Here is a 10,544-nt window from a genome sequence, read left to right on the forward strand (position 1 = left end):
TATTCAAAATAGTAATAATATTTTAAATTTCTCTCAGTTTATTAATCTATTCAAGCCTTTTCCCCCCACGATTACATTTTCATAATTTGTAAGAATATATCTGCTAGTCATTACTTTTTCTCATTTATACTTATATTTAATATTGTTTTCCCTTTTTTTAAAATACAAGTCAGAATTTTCTCAATGCTTTTGCAAATAACCAACCCTTAAACTAAGTTATCAAATCTCTGCTTTCCTGTTTCTGACTTGTTATTATACCTATGCTTTTGTTATGGCTTTCTCCTATTTTCCTAAGGTTTGTTTTATTATTTGTGTTCTAATATTTTATGTTGAATGTGTGTTGATGTGTTTTCATTATTTCTTTTTATTTTTAAATCATTTAATCTCTCAATATATGAGTATCATTTTGTGGCAAAAAAATCCACTGATGATGACAAATATTTTTTCATGTTTTCTAAATAGCTATTGTGGTTTTGACTTCCTTTTTTGCCAAATAAGCATTTAGGAGAATGTATGTAAAATATCCCAGGGGATACTCAACAATGAGGACTATATTTTTCATTTCAATGATGACTAAAATTTTCTTTTTTCCAATTTGTGTTTTAGCTACCTGATTTATACAAAACTAAGAAAAGTAATGTCTTCAACGATATTTTGTTTCTTGTATTTAATTATTCTTATATGTGGACCTAAAAATGTATAGTGCTTGTGAATCCTATATTTTATGAACAAGTACTAACCTTCTTTGTCCAATTCTATTCTATTTGTGTTGCATTTTAATAAATCCAAAGTTATCACTGACATCTATTTCTTTTTATAATGAATTTTTTTCATTTTCATCATTTAATAATTGAAACCTTTGTGGAAATTATAAGTAATATATTCTTGGATGTTTTTGAACTTATCTGAGATATTTTGTCTATTAATTTGAATTTTAACTCATCTATTTTTGATTCCTATAACATTTACTTTTGCTTCTCTATGTATCCTTCCAACTTCTTTTCCAAACTTACCATGTGAATTGTGCTTTGTTCTATCAGCCATGCCGTCCTCACGTAAGATTTTTGATGAGCTCTCAGAACCAGACTGGTTTCTTCCCATCATGTCTTGTAGATTTTGCCTAAATATGTCATCTCCACCTCTGCCAGTCCCACACCCAACACCCCCCCCCCCCACCCCCCCCCCCACTCCCCCCCCCCCCCCCCCCCCCCCCACCCCCCCCCCCCCCCCCCCCCCCCCCCACCCCCCCCCCCCCCCCCCCCCCCCCCCCCCCCCCCCCCCCCCCCCCCCCCCCCCCCCCCCCCCCCCCACCCCCCCCCCCCCCCCCCCCCCCCCCCCCCCCCCCCCCCCCCCCCCCCCCCCCCCCCCCCCCCACCCCCCCCCCCCCCCCCCCCCCCCCCCCCCCCCCCCCCCCCCCCCCCCCCCCCCCCCCCCCCCCCCCCCCCCCCCCCCCCCCCCCCCCCCCCCCCCCCCCCCCCCCCCCCCCCCCCCCCCCCCCCCCCCCCCCCCCCCCCCCCCCCCCCCCCCCCCCCCCCCCCCCCCCCCCCCCCCACCCCCCCCCCCCCCCCCCCCCCCCCCCCCCCCCCCCCCCCCCCCCCCCCCCCCCACCCCCCCCCCCCCCCCCCCCCCCCCCCCCCCCCCCCCCCCCCCCCCCCCCCCCCCCCCCCCCCCCCCCCCCCCCCCCCCCCCCCCCCCCCCCCCCCACCCCCCCCCCCCCCCCCCCCACCCCCCCCCCCCCACCCCCCCCCCCCCCCCCCCCCCCACCCCCCCCCCCCCCTACCCCCCCCCCCCCCAACTAAACACATAAGACTAAAAACAAGAAATCTACAGATAAATATGCCACAAAATAACTGTTACATTTTGTATCTTTTCTTTTTAAAGTTGTGTTTGGATTGGAATTGAACTTTTTCCCAAATGCCATAAATTTATTCTAAATTCTATACCTAAATGTTTTTGATATTCACTGCCATGTCTTTTACAGCACAAAGTCTCCATCCTTGAACTCTTCGTTCTGCTCCATCTACCTGGTGACAGATGTAAGCATTTTTTTTTCAAAATAGTAAAAAGAATATAATTTGGAACACTTGAACATGAATTATGTGTCTGGGTATAACATTTTGAAGTCAGTGTCTTTTTCCCTCAAAATTTTCCCATGTAAATTAATGGTAATTGCTTCTTAGATTTATGCCATTTCAGGTTAGATAGATTTCATAGAACACTGTGCTTTCAGATAGCAGGGAAATCTATACATATATAAATGTGCGCGCGCACACACACACACACACACACACGCACACACATATACACACAAAGTTTTTGCTACCTACAGGTGTATATTATACTGGCTCTAATTATTTATTTTTTTAAACAAATAATAAAACTTTAGTAGTGAGATACACAATTTCCATATTTTATTAACTACTTGTAATTACTGTTCTTCTCAAATTTATTTGATAAATATTCTACCATAAACTGCTTTGTGGCTAATAATTTCCAATTCAAATGTATCATGGCCCTGGGCAAATTCCCTTAAGCTCCCCAAATAGATAACTTCTATTTACTTTTTGTTCTCTGTAGTACTTACACAATACCACAATACCTTGCACATACAAGTAACAAATATCTGTTATTTAGTTGTTAATTTAAAATGAAATAGACATGATTAAGGAAAAATTCTTTTATAGAGTCAACTATTTACATCTGTAGCTAAAACAAAATAAAAATTAAGTAATTTCAGAAATTTGGGGCTTTTGTTAAGCACACACACAAACAAGATCCTAAATAATCCTACAAGTAAAACCATTTATCACTTTGAATTTTACTTTTATTATAAAACAACAAATTATTTATAGTATAGCCCATCAAAATTCTCAATCAGAACAATTATTTCATCATCATATCTTCTGGCACTGAAGTAGGTGAGATCAAAGCATGAGCTCAAGAGATTTTCTTTTTCCCATGTATTTTTATCATAGTACGTTTAGCAATTCCATAATTTAACCTGTTCAATTTGTGAGAAGTGGTTTTTGTTTGGTTGGTTGGTTTTGGTGTTTTTTGTTTGTTTATTTGCAGGAAAATCACACTACATTTGGTTCCTAGTATGTCAAGGGTTTAGAAAATTTTCACTTCTGAAGATGAGCTCTCTTTTGTGGTTTGGACTGAATTTATGAGTTCTGAAGATCTGTTTAACCAGAAGCTCAGGCATGGTTTACCTAAGCTGAGAAAGCACACCTCCTTCAAAATAGAACACAGAAGGATATGTTCTAAATTCTACATAAGCCTGTAAAATATACTGATGTGGGTGTTAAAAATTTAACGGAAAGGTTATGAGCGACTAGAAAATCCCCCACTAGCCTAAAGCATGTAAGAAATTCACTTAAGACTCAGAAGACTTAATTTCCCATCTTTTACTGAGTTTTAATTTTTATCCACACCAGTTTTATTTAAAAGAGAGGATTTTCCTCCAATAGGTCAACACTATTATCTATCAAAAAGAACATATTCTTTGTCCTTTTCACAGAATCCAAAATCTAGCAAAATAAATAAAAGATAAAATATACAATACTATTTCAATATCATCCCCCTCTTCTATGGAGTTGCCTGTATAAGCAAGTAATTAATAAATACATTCAAGATTCCGTAAGTATTAAACTATGAAAAATTTTAACACTCAATTATCCAGTCGCCAAAAGCAGCTGAATTTTCATGATGCTAGATAATACTTGTTCTATATTTCATCCCTAATGTTCAACTGTTTCAAAGTTGTAATTACTTTTAATCTGGTATTATTTCCCGGCGGAAAAAAGATTTAGAAAGCAATACTGAATGCTGCGGTGTAAATCATGACATGAAATTTCTATTCATGGGAAACCTGTTGCAAAAAAATAAAAATAAAAATAAAAAGCAGATAATAACATACTGTCCCTTGTTCAGACATGTGAAAAAACAAATAACTGATAGATACATTTTTTTGGTTTGAGATGAAAGGCATTATGCAAATAGAACACTAATTTCCATATCCTTGGGATTATTTTGTTGAATATAAGAATCACTAAATATCTGTCTCAATTATTTTTTCTTCTCATTTCTTTCCATGTTTCATTCTCTAAAAATTATGTACAACAATGATTAGCAAAGGAAAACAAAAAAAGACTAGAAGGAAATTCACCAAGATATTAACAGACAGTGCTACCAGATAATTAGATTATGAGTAATTTTGTTTTTCTTGATTTTCCCAAATTTGAAATGATGAATGTGTCTTCCTTTACAATCAAAAGAAGCTGTTTTAAATTGTTTATATTGTTTTCTTTCTGCTTCAGTGAGCACAGTAACAAACTGTCCCATGTAATAGAAATACTGCTAGTTTAACTTTTCACCATCTCATCCTGTTGACATTCCATTCCCAACCTTCCAGGATCCTCAGGCTGGCTTCTAGGGTCCTTAAATAAGCATTTGGTCCATCTCACTGAGCACTCCACACAATGATAAGACCAAGGCTGCATAAAGGTGGAAAATCTAAGAAACACCATTGGTCAGGATCACTGCTTGGAGCCTTCAGAACCACCAACAAAATTCAGTGCAACAAGGACTTCCTAGAAACATGTCCCTCCCCTGGGATGTCTGCAGAAGGCTTCCTTCCTATATAAATTTGCCAGAGTCCTCAACTTGCCCTTCAGGGTAGAAACATTAAATCAATATTCAATTACTTATGACTTTCAATTTTTAATTAACATGTGTTTCAACTGGATGGTTGAATGGTCCTTTGTACTTTGAGAAGTCATTATCAGGGGTGTTATTTTCAGCTCCTTTAAAGATACGTACTTAATTATTTATTAAGTGTATGGTTTACATTGTGTCAGACCCCCAGACACCCAGTGGGAGAGATTATTAAGCAGATTAGAACCAATATCTAAAATTTGCGCACACTTTAACTAAAGCATAGCCAGGTAGGAATAAATATATTTAACCATATATAGGAAGAGTTGGCTAGAAATCATACACTACCTACACACACACACACACACACACACACACACACACACACCCTATATCCTGAAACTGTCATTTGCATGTAGATCTGCAAAGCCACATCTTCAAAAAAGAAAGTAGGATTTTGGGGAGACTAAATTCTTAACTTTTTAGAAACAGCTGAACACTTTTAAGAAGCTAGACATCCTTTAACATACCAAAAATGCAATTTTTTAAGTAACCTGAGAAAATAACTGCATATGGAGAAAAAACCATGATTTACTATTTTCACCTCTAAACCTAAGAAGGAAAAGGAATATCACCAGTACTGGCAAAACAACTACCATTTAATAAGCAGATTGCTCTGTGCCAAACATCCTGCTAAGAACCTCTATAAATGTTATCTTACGTTCACTGTCACAAATGCCCAATAAGGTAGATGTCATTATCTCTAATCTAAGGACAGGGGAACTAGGTCTCAGAAAAAATATCATGCCCTAGATCATCCAGGTGGTGAGCGGTAGAGTGGGAATTCAAGTCCAGCTGTGCTATAATCCAAAACCAAAGTTGTTTCTAAGGTCTGACTACCTCTTTGGACCAGTTACGGATTTAGGATTACAAATACAAGTGGGATTCTTTTTCCTAATCCCACTGCAGCACAAATTTTAAAAATATTCATGTATGTCCAACATTTATCATAACAAAATACGTTAAATGAGTGGCATAATTATGTCCATACAGACAAGTGTGGCAGATGGAAGGCTCCAGTTTCTCTTCATTTTTTATATTACACAAAGACATCTACATGAGGAACAAGGTCTCACCACATCCACGCCGAAGGAATTCTTAATGTCTTAGCTGGTGTTAACACTTTCTATCATTTGAAAATGGCTTTTGTAATTGCCAAAATGTCTGCACGCATTTGCTTCTAAATCACAGAAAGATTGTGAAGGAAGTTAAATAGAAAATTAAGAAAGAGGCAAAACACAACAGCCTTTATACTGTCGACCTTGATTCAGAACAAATGATTTAGCTGTAAGCCAGCATTATCCCAGCCCTACTTCCAGCACAGATTTTCTTTGTTTAATGCACTCTGCTCAGCTCTAACAAAGGGAAATGGGTAGGAAGATAATTAGATCTTCTTTTAAAAATGGCCTAGCAATAGCATCTTTAAAACCACCTGCATCTTTACAGCAAATGAAATAATACATAAATATAAATGTTTCATGCTGCTATCAAACATTGATAATAAAGGTTTTAATATTTATTGTTACCTTTGGCCAAAGCCCGAGTTCACTCTTTAGTAGGAGAGGCACAGAGAGGTAAGGATCGCCTTTGGGTACTACTGATTGGGATGGTGTCCGCATTAGAATATCCCTGTGGAAAAGGGGGCTTGGGCATGGCATCCTTCATCTCCTTAACATTCTCTTCTCTGCATTCATCTGTAATCAGCTTTCTCTCAAATTCTAATAGGTTCTTCTTCTTTTTTAATATAAGGCTCTGTACTTCCTTACAATCGGGCATATTTAAATGATCCTAGATCCTTCTGTAGTCCACAGAGGGGGCTTTCCTGGATGTGCCCTAGAGATTTCATTGTCCCAACATTAGTAATGACCCCAGGCAAAATGTTTTTCTGTGAACATCAAAGTATTTTGAGCAGTTACTCAAATACCTCATGAATGTGGAGTTCAAGTTTTGTTATCCACACCTCTCTTCAGCTGCTGATAATTGAAGCAAGGTGGGTCAGGGAAGTCTTGGCAAAATTCAGCCAAATGCAGGATGCACACGGTAAGACCTCACAGTTAGTGCCATGGCTTGTACTTTGTGCCAGGCACCGTTCTGAATGCTTTGCAAGCATTAACTTGCTTAGTCTCCACAGCAACCTTATGAGGTAGGTACAAGTTATTATGCCCATTTTAGAGATGGTAAAACTGAGGCACAGAGTCATTATAAAATGTGCTGAAAGGTCACATGATTAGTAAACGGAGGCGCTGAAGCTTGAACCCAGACCAACAGGCTCCAGAACCAGAGCTCAAGCAATACACTGTGCCATGTTGGCCCTGAGGTGAAACCAGAACAAAAAGGGAGCTTCTCATCTCCCTTACCCCTCAGGAGAACCCACTGCCATCTCATTACCACAACCCTTTATCTTTCGCTTGTGACAGAACAGCAGTGCAGAACACCAGCTTGCAGCTGACCGCACCTGTCCCTGCAGACTCCTTCTGCCCTAAATGCAAGTCATCGCAGTGGACTCAGAACAGCTCACTTCACGTTCCTATCTGGGGCAGATGAATGGGACTCCCTGCTTCCTCTTGAGGCCTTCCTGGTCATTCACGCTCTTTTCAAGACTCTTTTCTATTAAAACTCTGTTTACAAGCAACAATTACCATCCAATGTCCTCTTCATCCCAGGGAGGAAGGAGTCCTTCCTTCCTGCTCTTCTCTGCCAATCCAGCTTCCTCCATGTTCTCTCTTCTGTAGGCCAGCTCAGACAGCTTTGAGTCTCCTATCATATCACTTTTTGTCTTATATTAGAATTATTCAGCCTCACACCCTATTTCTCCTACTAAGTGGTAAACAGGGAAGAAACATCTTTTTTTCTTCTTTGTCTTCCCCACAGCACCTTCATTTTGTTACTTGGGTACTATCCCTTCTTTCCCACACTCAATAACAACCCAAAAAAGAAAAGGACATGCATTCCAGCAACGAACCAGGAACTATTATTTCCAAACATATTTTGCACTACAAAATTCAACTTTTTGAAATATTGCCTCAATTTATTTTCAAAAAATATTTTCCTTTAAAGTAATGCTTATTGTTCTTTGACACTGGTGGAATTGCAAAGGATGATGTAGTGTCATGATATCTTCCGTTATACCCTGATGGCGTTTGATTTACAGACACTATAACGGTAGAAAAAATATCTGTCACAGTGACATCGATCGGTGTTTTGACTGGCTGAGGTTAAGCCTTAGAGAGGTACCGTCAAGAGGGAAAATGTAGGGAAACTCCTCCTTGCTCCCAACAGAGAATGTGTTTGATAGCCTCTAGCCTGGGAGCCATTTCCAGACAGAGATTTATAAATAAAAACGGAATGTGGCATTAATTGAAATCATGTTCCTTAAGGTCTCATCAGACATCCAACCAGCACCATGACTGATCAACTTAGTTAAAGAGCAGGGGCTTTATTTCCCAATCTCCTCCCCTAATGAATTAGAAAGCTATTAACTCATTGACAGATCAAGTTATTCAAAACAACCGAAGCAACCGAATGTAGACAATCTCAGTTATTCAGGAGTTTCCAGTTTTGTGACTTGTTTTGTCTTCAAACGTCTTGTTTCACTATCCACTAGATACTAAAATCTCTTTCTTTGCACATTGATGAGACCAACAAGGAAAAGGAAGAAAATTCAATTTAGCCAAAAGTTATTATATCAAGAGACTGTCAAGAGGTCGAAGAGACCTTAGAAATTATTTAGTACACCACCTAATTTTGGAAATGAAGAAAGTAAATGTTGGAGTAAAAAAAAGACTTTCCAAAAAACACGTATCTCATTAGTGATAAAAACTGATTAAGAATTCTAGAAACCAGCCTCCACAAACAGGATTTACTTTCAGACATAAAATGGGACTTAGTAGAAGCTCTTAACAATTACTGTTGAAAATTTTTAAAAATACAAAATGAGGACTGACGATCTTATTTTTCTATGTGACTCTGAAGTTACCTCTGGACAGTCCTCATTTTCTATTTTTAAAAATGGCAATAACATAACTTTTCTGGAGTCACATAAGCCAGTGGTTTTCCCTCTTCTTTCTCTATTTCTTTTGAGCCTAGAAATTATGTATTGAAATAAAATGGCCTATAAATAATATTGTCTTTTTTAGTATTTTTTTAAGTTTTTAAATTTATTTTGACAGAGAGACATAGAGCATGCATAAGCAGGGGAGAGGCAGAGAGGGAGAGAGAGAATCCCAAGCAGGCTCTGCACTAACAGCACAGAGTCAGACATGGGGCTCGATCTCATGAATGATCAGACCATGACCTGAGCCAAAGTCAAGAGTTGGACACATAACCAACTGAGTCACCCAGGTGCCCCTAAATAATATTTTCTTAATTCCTTACAGTCTCCCCCTTCACCTTGATATATCAATGGGAGGAATTTTAAAGGAACAAAGGAAGGATATAAAGGGTCAAGAGACACAGACCCACCCTAGTACCTGCAGAATGTACAATTCCAGAACTTCTCTTCTCTGGCCAGGAAATGGATTCTGACTACATGAGTATTCATGCATTCAATGCCTTATCTTTGCAACCACTAGGACTGCCTAGCCATACTTCTTTCCCATGGGCTTCACCAGCCTATGACCACCTGTGGACAGACAACACTTTGAGGTCCTTGACACAGACAAAACAATCCACTGAGCCGCTGATTTTGTCACTTTTAAAACTGTATGGAATTTTTTAGACACACAGCAAGTATTTTAATTTCCCATTCTCTTTTCCCTGTAGGCACTAGAATAGAGTTGTAGAATGTTTCAAGCAGATGTGTGGAGGAGCTAAATAAATGTGTAATAAGAAATGATCATCCAAGTAAATAGGATTTGCTTCATTTATCTCCCTTAATATGAAGATCTCTCTTTTAATCACATCTAAAGTTACTAAGAGGTTTTCTTAAAGATATATTGGATTACATGGTTCCCTTATTGGCCAATCAACACTGCACGGGTTGAGTGAGGGACCTCACCTTTCCCTTTCCCCCTTCTCCCTTGGGATTTCATCAAAGAGGCCACCCTGAAGTTTCCGGGCTATGCCTCAGTGACCTGAAACTCATCTATCACTGATCACCATCAACATCTGTTATCCACCCTGCTCAAGATATCTTTCCTCCACTGGTGCTTGCACTCTGGTAGACAAGTTTCTTATACATAAAAATATGAATAGCATAAAATATATTAACTAATTTCACAACCTCACTGTCTTTGATCCACATTTTAAAAGAGTTTAGTAATAGTACCATAACACTGTAATATAGAGGGAGGTTTTTTTTTTTTTTTTTTTTTTTGCTTTAGACAGGATATAACAGCTATTTGTTTTTATTTATCTCCCAATTTTTTTCATTTCTTGAAGGCAACCATTCTGTTTTACTGTAAACCTGCTAAAAATTCAAATGTGTTTAAAGTACATGTATTTTTGAATTTTAGAGAACAAATTTAAAAGTTATTGCATTTCCACTGTTTTAATTATTTTATAATTCTCCTTCTTTGTAAGAATGCACTTTTTGATACATTTCAAGGAATTTTAACTTTAAAAATGGCTAAAAGTATTTCAACATAAAGACATACTTTCTAACTCAAAGCTGGATTGTTTTCCTTGAGTTTAATAGAAAGAAGTTCCTTATGGATATTTAATAGTTGCCTTGTTTTTATTCATTAAAAAACTTTTACATTTTAACAGAAGAAGAGAAGGCCACTAAAATCTTCTATGTAGATTTCTGAATGGAAATTTGAGATTTTTTTCTCAAATTTTCTCAATAAAATATTCTCAAAATATTTTAATGTTTAGAATATTTTTAACTT

Source organism: Panthera tigris, chromosome F3, assembly GCF_018350195.1.
Source record: "Panthera tigris isolate Pti1 chromosome F3, P.tigris_Pti1_mat1.1, whole genome shotgun sequence".
Classification (NCBI taxonomy): domain Eukaryota; kingdom Metazoa; phylum Chordata; class Mammalia; order Carnivora; family Felidae; genus Panthera; species Panthera tigris.